Source organism: Panthera leo, chromosome D1 (assembly GCF_018350215.1).
Source record: "Panthera leo isolate Ple1 chromosome D1, P.leo_Ple1_pat1.1, whole genome shotgun sequence".
Taxonomy (NCBI): domain Eukaryota; kingdom Metazoa; phylum Chordata; class Mammalia; order Carnivora; family Felidae; genus Panthera; species Panthera leo.
Genome location: NC_056688.1, coordinates 11,590,441 through 11,602,500, shown reverse-complemented (window position 1 = coordinate 11,602,500; position 12,060 = coordinate 11,590,441). Strand labels below are relative to the sequence as shown.

The following is a 12,060-nucleotide window of genomic DNA, read 5'->3' as shown; positions in this document are numbered from 1 at the left end:
TCATTCTGTATTTAGCTCAAAATACACAGGACTAGGTGCAGAGGACAAAAAAAAAAAAAAAAAAATACAGCTTCACTGTCCAGTAGCTTATAGTCCAGTAGAAAATAACCCAAATAATAATGATAATAATACGGACAATAGCTTCATGTTTATGCTTTCCAGAGCACGTGGCTAAATACTTTTACATACAGACAAATATAAAGGAGGTTGTAATACCTAGTAATGAAGTGCTTTCAAATTAGGTAAAGTCACAAATAAATTGAAGATTATCTTGTTATCACTCCTCATCTTTTGATGTCTGTCTGTCCCGGCTCCCCATTTAGGCTGTGAGCTCCACGAATCGGAAGGGGAATCATCCCACTTCCAGGCACGTCAACAAAGTATGTCTCAACCCCTGATGGTGGCTGGTTGGTTAATCTGCTCCCAGAACCGGGAGGATTAGAGGAAGTGTTGCCAGGTCAGAGGTAAACACTCTGGAGGCCCCGTCAAGAAGGCCTTACTGAGGTCACCTTGTGCAGCTCCTGAGATTGGCCATGCCCAGCAGGTGGGGAGCAGTGGTCCACGGTCGAAGGGCTTCAGAGCAAGACCATCTGCTTTTCCTGGTAGGCCCTGAGCTCTGACTCTTGTTTCCTGAATATTCTCTCAGGCTTACTTTCTTCTCCCACGTCTTCTGTCCTAAATGTCCGTCTTCTGTCCTTTGACTGTGAGACTTGTGGCCCATAAGTAAGGCCAAGTGGAGAAAAGGGTGGTAGCCTTCCCCTCCTGATCAGTTGTACCTGCTCTCTCCCAGCACAACCAGCTCCCTGGCTTTCAGCCGCTCTGTTCCACCTGGAACTCATCCACAGGGCGCTGTGGGAAAGGACTGAGCATCAGAAGACCTGAACCTGGTCTCGACTCTGGGGCTGCCCATCCTCCACACCCCAGTTCTGTCTCTGGATCTAGGAAGAGCATCTCCTGTCCTTCCCACCTACAGGATCATTAGGGAATCAAACAAGACGATGTGTTAAGGGACTTTACACCTGAGTCACGTGAAACCGGGCAGACAGGTTATTATTACCTGCATTTTAAAGAGAACTTTCAGGTTTTGAGTTTTAAAATGGTTTCATTAAGTCTAATGATGACCAAATGGCCCATGGGAAGGAAGGAAACATGGGGACACCAGGACTGTCCAGCCCCATCAAGTGGCACCATACGAATAGGCACAGGTCCTTAGTAAGTCTTTCTACCTTCTGTGTCCCTCTGGGTCAGCGCTGCAGGAGGTGGGAAAGGGCAAGACCAGACTTGTGCCGGGAAAGAGAGAGGCAGGTGGGGAGGTCGCCACAGTGTCTGGCTGGGGGCAGGATGCTCCTTGGGGCCCAGCCAGCCTCTGGGTCACTTCACAAAAGGTCACTGCACCTGCATGGAGAATTTTCCAGCTATTAACAAAGCCACCGAGGCAGTGCGTCGGTAAAGTTCAGCCTCTAATCCCCAATTAAGGCACCGGGTCTTAACTCCATCCGGCATCTGCCTGCCAATGGCTATGGTAATTGTTTCTCTCAGGCTTTCTCTCTCTCTCTCTCTCTCTCTCTCTCTCTCTCTCTCTCTCTCTCACTTTCCAGGACAGTTTCTAGTGGGAGGGGGTCCTTCCCTCAGGTTCCTGACAACCAGAAATCTCTCTCCAAGGTGATGTCTCAGAGTGTGAGTGGGGAAGCTTCTGGGTTCAGCCTACCTTCCAGTTTTCCCCACTCCCCTGACCCCTTGGCCCCCGTCCCCATCCCTTCAGCAGCCTCACCCTGTATCCCTTATGACCTGAGGTCCCTTATTTGGAATCTACTTTGGCCAGGCACTTTGTAAATGTAATCATTTAATCCTCCAAACCAGCTTTGGAGGAAGAGTGAGCCCCACTTTCATCAGAGGGAGAGCCGGTGGTCTTAGAAGGCCTGACTTGCTCAGGCCCCACAGATGGAAAAGGGCGGTGCTCAGACCTACTCTGGGTCTGTGTGGCCCCAGGCCACCCCATTGTTGGCATGATGTGGGCCCTTCGGGGGCTGGGGCTCGTACAAGGAAGGGCGACCAGATGGCTGTCAAACAGCTCATTACCATAATGACAGCTACAATTTTTGGGCCAGTGGCCTGGCACTTAGTAGATGCTGGGTTTCAGGTTTTACATAAAAGGAGTGTGTTCAGGTACTGTGTGGGCACGGTTAGCTTCACAACAATCCTGCCAAGTAAGTAGCTCTGCCCCCATTTTACAGATGAACAAACTCAGGCATAATGAGGTTTAATTTATTTACAGGGTAAAATACATGATATTTCTGCTTCTGTAGGTAGAAAATGGAAAAATATCAACTTCATTTGGCCCAGGTTAATTATAAAGTAGTCAACTCTTTCTTAATTGCAAAATTCCTGCCTTTCCTTACATACAGCATAGCCTTTCTTTTGCAATGTTAAAACTATACAACAAAACAGAAGGGAACTGGTTCCAGGCAGAACAGAACATGAGCCCTTCTAACCTCCTCCCTCAACTTTGGAAGGCCCTTTTCCTACTGTAAGAAGCACTGGCCTGATGTGACTTTCTGGAATAGGGGCCATCCCTAAAGGCTGCTAGGCAAAAGCACACTGACTGGACTTTGGGCTCGGAACAATCACAGCCACATAGACAAACAAACAACTCCCTAAGTAGAAATGCATAGGCATGCCTGAGTAGAGGTTCTTGCATTGCATTGCTTTTGAGATGGGGCAGACTGGAGTCAGGGAGCCCTGAGGAGTGAAAGAGAATAGGCTGGGGTCTTGCCATGTGCCAGACTCTGCAGAATGCATATCCCTCATCAGAGCTCAGCACCTACTTGTAGACATGTGATTGGGATTTGCTTTGATTTCCAGAAGTGGACGACAGTTGGGCCAGACTCATAACACCGCAAAAGTATATGCATTATTCACCAGCCACTCAAAAAATCAGTTTAGGAGGCAAAGAACGTGTTCCCATTTTAACTCCTCATCAGAGTGTCATAGAAGCAAATGACATTAGAGCTTTTGGAATGTCAGAGATTTCCCTCCATTATGCCCTCCATTATGGACAAAGAAATAGACCAAGTCTGTGCCCTGCCTGAGACAATACACTCACTGAGGGTTGGGACCAGATCCTCACTGTCTGACGGAGTGCCTGACTCTTGGGAGGTGCTCAGAAATGTTGACAAAAAACATGGGCAAAACTGTTGACAAAGGGATAAAAATAGTAGAATGAGATGAGAGATGTCTTTCCCTGGCCCTCCCCATGGCCATCCTCCCCAGCAATGGTGGCGTCTCCCCGAGCACAGATTATCTTGCTTCAGATCGGGTTTCATGTTGTTAATGGGACAAGTCCATTGCAAGTTCTAGTTTGTGGTCTGACCAACTCTAGGGGCTGCGGTAGGCTTCTTCTTTCTTTAGGACAGCACGAGACCTGTGTCCTTTGAATTCTGCCCTGGGTCAGCCCTGCCCATCTTCTTTGCCCTGGTCACTGTCTGATGAGGGATACTGGAGACATTGAGCTGGCTAGCACGTATGCTGTCACTGTGTCCATCTACAGTGCAGCTTTGTTGACCTGTGCCCCCCCAACACGGCTAAGTGAGAACCCCCATCCTCCCCAACCCATGCTTTCTCTCTTTCACCCTAAGCCACCATATTGGAATTACCCGTAATACTTAACAAATGCCAACCTGTGTCCCTGCCCCAAGGGTGCACAGCCTGGGCATCAGGAATGTCAAAAGTTCTCAGGTGTTTCTAAGGTGCAGCCAATCCTAAGTAGCTCTGCATAAGCTCCATCATCTCCCCTTCACCTAACACAGTCCTTGGCATTCAAGGAATGTTTGTTGAATGAAAAGAGGAAGGAATGATGAAGGAATGGATGACTGCAGGGCTTCCTACCCATGATCAAACAGTAGAATAACTTTAATCTTTTGCAAAACATATGAGCCCCCGGCCCAACACCCCTCCCAGGCTCCATGTCTCTCCATCCCCACCCTTCACGAACTCAGATGCAGCTTGCCTGCCCATCATTTGGGTTTGTGTGCTTTGTAAAAGGCCGGTGATTCTGATGTGCAGCTCTGGTTATGAAAAACGAGGGAGTGAATGAATCGGTGAATGAATGAATGAGACATCTGAGCTAATAGGAAGAGTTTTAGTTGGGACAAAAAAAAAACCGAAGAAGGAAAGACAGATGAGCATTCTCTATGGTTTAGGAAATTGATGGGTATCATCCTGTTTCCTTTCACTTGACTGGCAAAATAAACCCCACTTGCTGGGGAAGCAAGTAGTGCTTTTCTCCTTCCTGTGCCTCCTTCTCCTCTCTCTAGGAGAAGCCAGCAATGGCTGGGGAGCAGGAATCTGGCCTTTTCTCTTTGGATTCCAATCACAGGGTGTCACAGTTACTGCCTTATTGTTAGCACATATATTGGATTGGAAATCGAGGTCACGGTAAGGAAGGGGAAACGAGGAAGGCAGGCGGGAATGAGCCGATTTAGAGTCTGGCGATAAATTCTCTGTGCTCGGCTCAACTCAGCAGGAATTTGGAGCCTCAGTAGCCCTTGAAGGTGTTTAAGCTGCAATCACCAGGGACACTGGGGAGTGACAGAGAAAGTCAGGGATGGTGGAGAGGAAAGAGACCAGCAATGAGCCGGGGCAGGCAGTGTGAAGTCACCTGTTTCGTCTGGCCTGCTGCTCCAGAAGGGGGCACAGCGCCCTCTCTGCCTGCAGGGCCCTCAGCCGCCAGTGACGGATGCGAAGTGATACCGTCTAGGTGCCCAGGGAGCTGCAAACTGCCAACGGCTAGGCTTACAGCAATTTAGAAGGATTAGTAGAAACAGAACAGCATACAAAAAACAACGAAACTGTCTATAGCATCTAAAACTATCAGCGTCTGGTGATATTTTCTGCAATGATGGACACGTTCTATACTGTGCTGTCTAATAAGGCAGACACTGGCTTACAGGTCACGCTTGAAATGTGACAGACAGAACTGTCACATTTCTTACATTTACACATTTCTTACGTTCTCACAAATCTTACGTTTGTTTCACGTGAATGAATTTACTGATTTATTTATTTTTTTTTTCAACGTTTTTTTATTTATTTTTGGGACAGAGAGAGACATAGCATGAACGGGGGAGGGGCAGAGAGAGAGGGAGACACAGAATCGGAAATAGGCTCCAAGCCATCAGCCCAGAGCCTGACGTGGGGCTCGAACTCACAGACCGCGAGATGGTGACCTGGCTGAAGTCGGACGCTTAACCGACTGCGCCACCCAGGCGCTCCCTGATTTATTTTTAAATGCTCATTTATTTTATTTTGAGAGAGAGAGAGAGAGTGTGAGATTGTGAATGGGGAAGGGGCAGAGAGAGAAAGAGAGAGAGAATCCCAAGCAGGCTCCGTGCTGTCAGCGCAGAGCCTGATGCAGGGCTCAAACTCACACACCGTGAGATCATAACCTGAGCCTAAATCAAGAGTCTGACACTTAACTGAGCCACTCGGGTGCCCCTCATGTGGGTGAATTTAAATGCAAATAGCTGTGACAGCTGGTGGCTGCCTCGTTGGATGGCGCAGGTCTAAATGGCGGAGGAAGGCGCGTGGATCTGTGGTAAGGCAGGGAAAGGAAAGAGGGTCACAGCTCCACCTAGTGTGGGCACAGATGTCAAGCCCCTGTTGTGTGGGGTAGAATCCTTGAGAAAGCACTCTCCCTCACAGTGAGAGCCAGGCTCTCTGAGCTTCTTGGGCTCTTGGGCTAACGCGGTCCCTGTCCCCAGCACCGCAAGGGGAAGCTACCACGGAATCCCGCTACACTCAGGGGAGAGATGATCCTATTTTTCCATTACAACAGTTCTCAAAACCCTTTCTAGAGAGGAGACCCTAAAAGAAAAAGTCTCTCCTGCTGGGCCTGTAACTCAAGGCTGTCAGGCCCCAGACCCCCACCCCGACTCTCAGCCCTGTGAAGCCACCTCTCGGATCAGAAGTCCAGACTCCCCAGAGTCAGATTCTGTTCTTTACTCACCTAGTGGTGTTGAAAAAAAAAAATCACTTAATTTCTCTCAGACTTATCTGTAAAATGAGGGTGTCTAAAGCCCCAGTGACACCCAAGTTTCTTTCCAGCTTACAAACACTTTTTCTGGGGTACCTGGGTGGCTCGGTCTGTGGTAAGGTCCCCTCCCTAAGGAAAAATAAAAGCCCTCAAGGCAACCTGGCTATACGTACGTGACAACATTCCTCACGACCTTGTAACATGAGACCACTTAATCAGACTGCATGTTTGTGTGTCACCGTACATAGGAGACAAAGAAGTAAAAAATATATAGAAAACTACTCCACGTGGCATTCGGGGCTCAGTTCTTCGGGTACGAGCCCAACGGACCGGTGCCGGCAGGAATAAAGTTGCTTCCTGGAAAGAAAAGCCTGGGTGTCACAACTCTCAGTGTGCGAGAATCCTGCTACAAGTCGGTTGAATGTCCAACTCTTGATTTTGGCTCAGGTCATGATCCCAGGGTCATGGGATCGAGCCCTGCATCGGGCTCTGTGCTGAGTGTGGAGCCTGCTTAAGATTTTCTCTCTCTCTCTCTCTCTCTCTCTCTCTCTTTCTCTCTCTCTCTGTTTCTTGCTGCCTCCTCCCCCACTCATGCACTCCCCCCACCTCTAAAATGAATAAATAAAAAAACCCCAAAGACCCCCGCTTTTTCTAAAGCATTGAACATCCCTCCACTAGACACCAATTGAAGTTAAGAGGACAATGGAATGGCTTCTCTCAGTGCAGCGAGATTTTCTTTCAACCCTAATTGCTCTCAACATTAGCTGTTTTATTTACTAGTGTTATCATCACTATTAGAAAACCTTCTGTTTTCTGCTGTTCAGGCTGGATCACCGGCAGGAAAACCATTGTCAGCCGGGTCTGAGTGAGCAGTGGGCCAGAATCTCACACGCTCTGGCTCTGCAGTCAATGCGGTCCGTAGAGCAAGAGGCAATGGGTGTCCTCTCCCTGCCCTTCTCTATCGTGTCCTTGCTTTATTAGTCCTCCCTCTCCTCTCTTTGCATTTCGCTCTTTCTCCCCCACTCTGTCCACTTCCTCTTTCTCACCTTCTTCCTCTCTCCCATCCCTCGCCCTGCCCCGGCCTCCACCTCCCCGCCACCCCTTCCTGCTCTTACCCAAGTCCTGGGAGCCCTGGTCGACCTGGTTTTGTGCTTTTCCCAAGCCACAGGCGGAACCGCACTTTGGTGGGTGGGAGGGGCAGAGGGTATCCGGAAAGGTCAGAGGCATTGCCTCCGATGCTTTTCAGATGGGCTTCCCTCTCCACCTGCAACAAGAGACCTGCTATGAGAGTGGCTCTTGCTTTCATAACCAAAAAGGAAAGGAAAACCTTCCACCCTGTTATGGACTGAACATTCGTATCCTCACAAAATGTACATGTTGAGGGGCGCCTGGGTGTCTCAGTCGGTTAGGCGTCCGACTTCAGCTCAGGTCATGATCTCGCGGTCCGTGAGTTCGAGCCCTGCATCGGGCTCTGTGCTGACAGCTCAGAGCCTGGAGCCTGCTTCAGATTCTGTGTCTCCCTCTCTCTCTGACCCTCCCCCGTTCATGCTTTGTCTCTCTCTGTCTCAAAAAAAAAAAAAAAAAAAAAAAAGTTAAAAAAAAATTAAAAAAAACCCAAAATGTACATGTTGAAACTCTGTCACCCAGTGAGATGGAGGGAGGTGGGGCCTTTGGGAGGTAATTAGGATTAGATGAGGTCATGGGGTGGGGCCCTCATGAATGGGATTAGTGCCCTCTGTAAGAATCACAGAGAACTTGCTTCCCTCTCTCTCTGCCCTATGAGGACACGGGGAGTCAGCCATCTGCAACCCAGAAGGGAGCTCTCAGCAGAGCGAGACCATAGCGATACCCTGGTGTTGGACTCATAGCCTCCAGAACTGTGAGAAATAAGTTTCTGTTGGTGATGAGCCACCCTACAGGGCTGGGAGTCAAAGGCAGGGAGGGTATCCCCTGTCCTCCAGTTCCTCGAACTCAGGGAGCCTCACCTAACAGAGGGAGGCAGGGGCGGGATGCAAATCTGGAGACCTTCATCAAGGGAGCCCTGAAATCGTCTGCCTGAAATTCTGGGTTTCTCAGCCTGGCCGTCTCTCTGTCTGGATGACCTCGTTGAGGCGGCTGCGACTTGACCTAGAGACCTGAGAGTTTGCGTCTCACGTGTGCCCCTCATCTCCTTCCCCTACACCGGGATGGCGAGAGGAAAGCCCTGGCTCACAGAGACTGTGCTCACACCAAAGTTGGAGGATGTGCTCAGCTCGGTCATGCTCACTTGCCGCCCCAGCCCCTGCCACCCTCACTCTACAAGGAAGCTGCTTCACAGAGATGAGACTTGGGTCTCCAGTTGTCTTTGGGGCAAAGGTTTCCCTTTCAAGTCCTATTCCACTTTGTCAGGCGTAGCTGAGAAGCAGGGGAGGGGAAGAGGACCTTGAACTTGTTTCTCTAAGTCTGCAGGGCCAGTCTGGGGAGTGAAGCAAACCCTCAGTTCCTGACCAGTGCCACCACTTCCTAGCCTTGTATCCCCCCCAAGGCTCACTGTTTTCATCTGTAAAATGTGAATGGAACACCTCCTTCACAGGGGGTCTTATGAGGGTTGAAGGGATAATGGATGCCCTTTTTTATTGGACAATGGACGGTGGTCTGGTTAGCCTGGAAGCTGGAGGATGGGCTCGATGAGCTCTTGAATGACTGCCTTGCTTGGAAATCTCCAGAAAAACTTACGTGAGTCCAGACGTGACCTTGCAATTGGCCAAGGTTAGTGAGGTTTACCAGCTCATTACTGGCGTGGCTGACAAAGCAACAGGGCCCTCAAGCCATTCTGAGACAGTCAAGGGAAGGTGCCAGTTATGGGCATCTCTTAGCATCCGGAGCAAGTTTCTCAGGCATCACGCATCAGTTTCCAGCAGGCTTCTGCTGATTTTGTTTTCACGGTGGTGTGGTGTGGAGCCTGTCGCTGAGGCCCTGGGAGGAGGAGAACAAAGGGAGCATTGTCACATTTGAGTAATGTCACACTCAGCCAGGAACAAAGGCACTTGTTATGCAATAGACATAATGGGAAGGGCCAACCCAAGGCAGCAGCCTTGAATTGCAGAGCCAGGGAGCAATGATTTCACCAAGGGAGATAAAACCAGACTAATTTCAGCTTCCAGCTTCAGGTAATGGGAGGGAAACGGCCAAGCCTACAGAGACTGGCCAACCTTCCAGAAGACAGTTGTTCCCAATGACCGCCCACCGGGGTCACTGAGGCATTAACACAGAACTGAAGGGGATAGACAAAGGAACACAGGACTGTGAAAGAAAGGTGGGTGACAGGCCAGAGTAGAGTGCTCAGGAAGCCAGTGACGTTGAAGACCAGAGCTGATGTGGATGCCAGGAGAGTCCGAGCTCCCAGCACGAGTGACGGGAGGCACCCTCCAAACTCCAATCCTGCAGCAGAAGCTGTCTGTCCCTTCCTCTGTCATCTTTACGGTGATGAAGGGTGATGGGAGACCGGGGACAAGGCACAGGCTGGCTCACGATTAGGGCAGAGTTGTTACAAGCCCCCTGAGATTGAGACATTTTTATGGAGGACAGGAAAGATGGTCCACAGTCCTGTGAGGAGTGGTTTCTTCAAAGAAGCGTGACTTCCTGTGTTCTGCTTCAATCGAGGAAAGCGTTTAGCAAAGCAGTAAAATTGCCACTGAGATTGCCACAGGGTGGTGAGCAGTAGGGGAGGGATGTCCAGGGGCTTCAAGGCACAGGAGGTTTGCTTTCTGTCTTGGAGGGCCAGGAGTAGCTCGTCCAGTATAAGGGGATATACAAAACACCTCTGAGTCACAGGTTCTCCAATCTTCTATCCGCTGGTGTGCCCTCTGCTGCCTCACCCACCCAGCCAGACTCAGCCTCTGCGGTAGAGGCGGGCGACTCAGCAGCCACGCGGCTTCTCAGAGCAGAGCACGTTGTATCTAAGTATCTCCAAGGCTGATCTGCATGCACATGAGGGTTATCACTTTCTGATTTTCAGAAATAACATTTTGAATAGTATGATTTTGTCTGCTTCCTCACTCTGTGAAACAAGCCAGCCTTCTTTCCCTCTTTATGTCCTTGTCTGTTTCTCTCTCTCTCTCTCTCTCTCTCTCTCTCTCTCTCGCACACACTACAATAAGAACCTAGCCCTGGACCAGATACCTAAACTTGATCCTCAAATCCTGATGTCTTCATTGGCACAGTGTACCCACGAGCCATTTGCATAGGGGAATCAAGACCAGTTATTACGGGGACACGGTTGTGATGTGTTCTTTCCCTGGCTTCCTGCCATCTGAGCTGTCTAAGGGCTTTATTCCTCAGCTGCATGCAGAGGAACCAGAAGGAGCTTCCAGAGTTGTGGAGCAGAGAGCAAGGTTGGCAGAAGCAAGTTTCTCCCTTTGTTTATTTCCAGAAAAGACTAGGGAAATACTGTAGGCATGACAACAGTGGTCACCACAACCGAGCACCTGCGATGATTGGGTGCGTACAGAGAGGTAATAAGGACAGTGTCCTGAGCATCTATGGTACGTGTTTCATATACACCATTGCATTTACTCTTCTCATCAAACCTGATTTTACAAAAGACAGAATAGGATAAGGCATCTGCCCAGCCTCACAGGGAGTGGGACAGCCAGAATTTCCAAACTCAGACTATGCTGGTTCTAGAATCTTCCCTCTTGTTTACCCACCCACTGTTCCTTGTTCTGCTGGTCCCCTAAGATGTGGATTTTCAATGAACAAGTCCCAGTTTCTTCACCAGACCTGAACCCCAGCTCAGTTTCTACTCCTACTGTTTTCAGCTGTCAGGAGGAACTGATGAGCCCATTTCATTCCCTCGACTTACCTTTCTGGGCTGACTGTTGGGTGCTTCCTTGCTTCGACCATCCAACCTGAGGGTAAGCAGCCTCAGCCAGGCCTGGGTGCCCACCCTCCCTCTCCTAAATGGCTAAAGGTGCAGGAACGTGCCTGGAGGATGAGGTGGCCTGTCCATAGTGAGAGTCTCAGCAGAGGGATGACCTCTTTCATTAAAAACAACAACAAAAACTATGTCTTTATTATAAAAGCAAAAATACTCTTCATAATATAGGTTTTGTTGAAGCACAACACAGGGCAGAGGCTAAGAGTGGAGGTGGGGGAAAATAATATACATTTACCTCATTCAGATAACAGCACCATAGATTCTACAGACAAACCACCACTGAGCCAACCATCCCCTACTGAGGGGCAGTCAGGCCATTTCCAGGTTCTTTGTCACTACAAACAGGAGTGAAATAAGCAAATACATACTGATATGCTGGTGCTTTGTAAGAGAGAATCTCCAACATAGAATTTCCAAGCCCACATGTAGGGCTGTGGTGTGTGTGTGTGTGTGGTCTAAATGCCATTGTTACCCTGATGATTGCTTCATCTGAAGCTATGTGATCCTTTCTGTGGGCTTACCTAGTCACAGAACTCCTAGGAATGGAGATACTATTTGTAATGGAATTGACTGTTCTCTGTTCTAAGAGAACATTTTTGAAATGCTCTCCTTCCTTCCCAACGTTTGAAAAGTTTCAAGCATACAACCAAGTTGAAAGAACTTTACAGTGAACTTGGCATCTGGAGTCTTCCCCTCATTAATATTTGTACTGTATTTGTTTTACTACATTCCTGTCTATCCAAACTCCAACCGTCCATCAATCCAGCAGCATCAGCTTCCCAGGGTATCTATAACAAGTATCTCACACTGGGTGGCTTCAACAGATAAGAGTTTAGTGTCTCACTGTTCTGGAGCCTAGGAATCTATAGTCAAGGTGTTAGTGGTGATGGTTTCTCTGAGGGAAGAATCTGTTCCAGACCACTCTCTTTGGCTTGTAGATGGCCGTCTTCTCTCTGTGTCTCTTCATACCATCTTCTCTCAATGCATGTCTGTCCCTGTGTCCAAATCTCCTTTTTTTTAAATAGGACGTCAGTTATATTGGATCAGGGCCCATTCTGATGACCTCATTTTAACTTGATTATTTCTGTAAAGACTCTGTCTCCAGACAAAG

At 49.0% G+C, this 12,060-nt stretch overlaps 2 long non-coding RNA genes across 2 annotated transcripts in view; one reads left to right on the top strand and one right to left on the bottom strand.

The window, feature by feature from the left end:
- Positions 1-1,055, top strand: part of LOC122200243 — a 25,096-nt gene extending 24,041 nt beyond the window's left edge. The window contains exons 3-4 of the long non-coding RNA XR_006193762.1: positions 324-602; positions 791-1,055. This is a non-coding gene — a long non-coding RNA (uncharacterized LOC122200243). The remainder of the gene's footprint in view (positions 1-323; positions 603-790) is intronic.
- A 5,219-nt stretch (positions 1,056-6,274) lies between these two features.
- On the bottom strand, positions 6,275-9,236 carry LOC122200572. The gene is made up of 3 exons (XR_006193859.1): positions 8,747-9,236; positions 7,147-7,295; positions 6,275-6,388 (listed from the first exon to the last, which is right to left on the bottom strand). It is a non-coding gene; the product is annotated as an uncharacterized LOC122200572 (long non-coding RNA).
- Between the last annotated feature and the right edge of the window lie 2,824 nt (positions 9,237-12,060).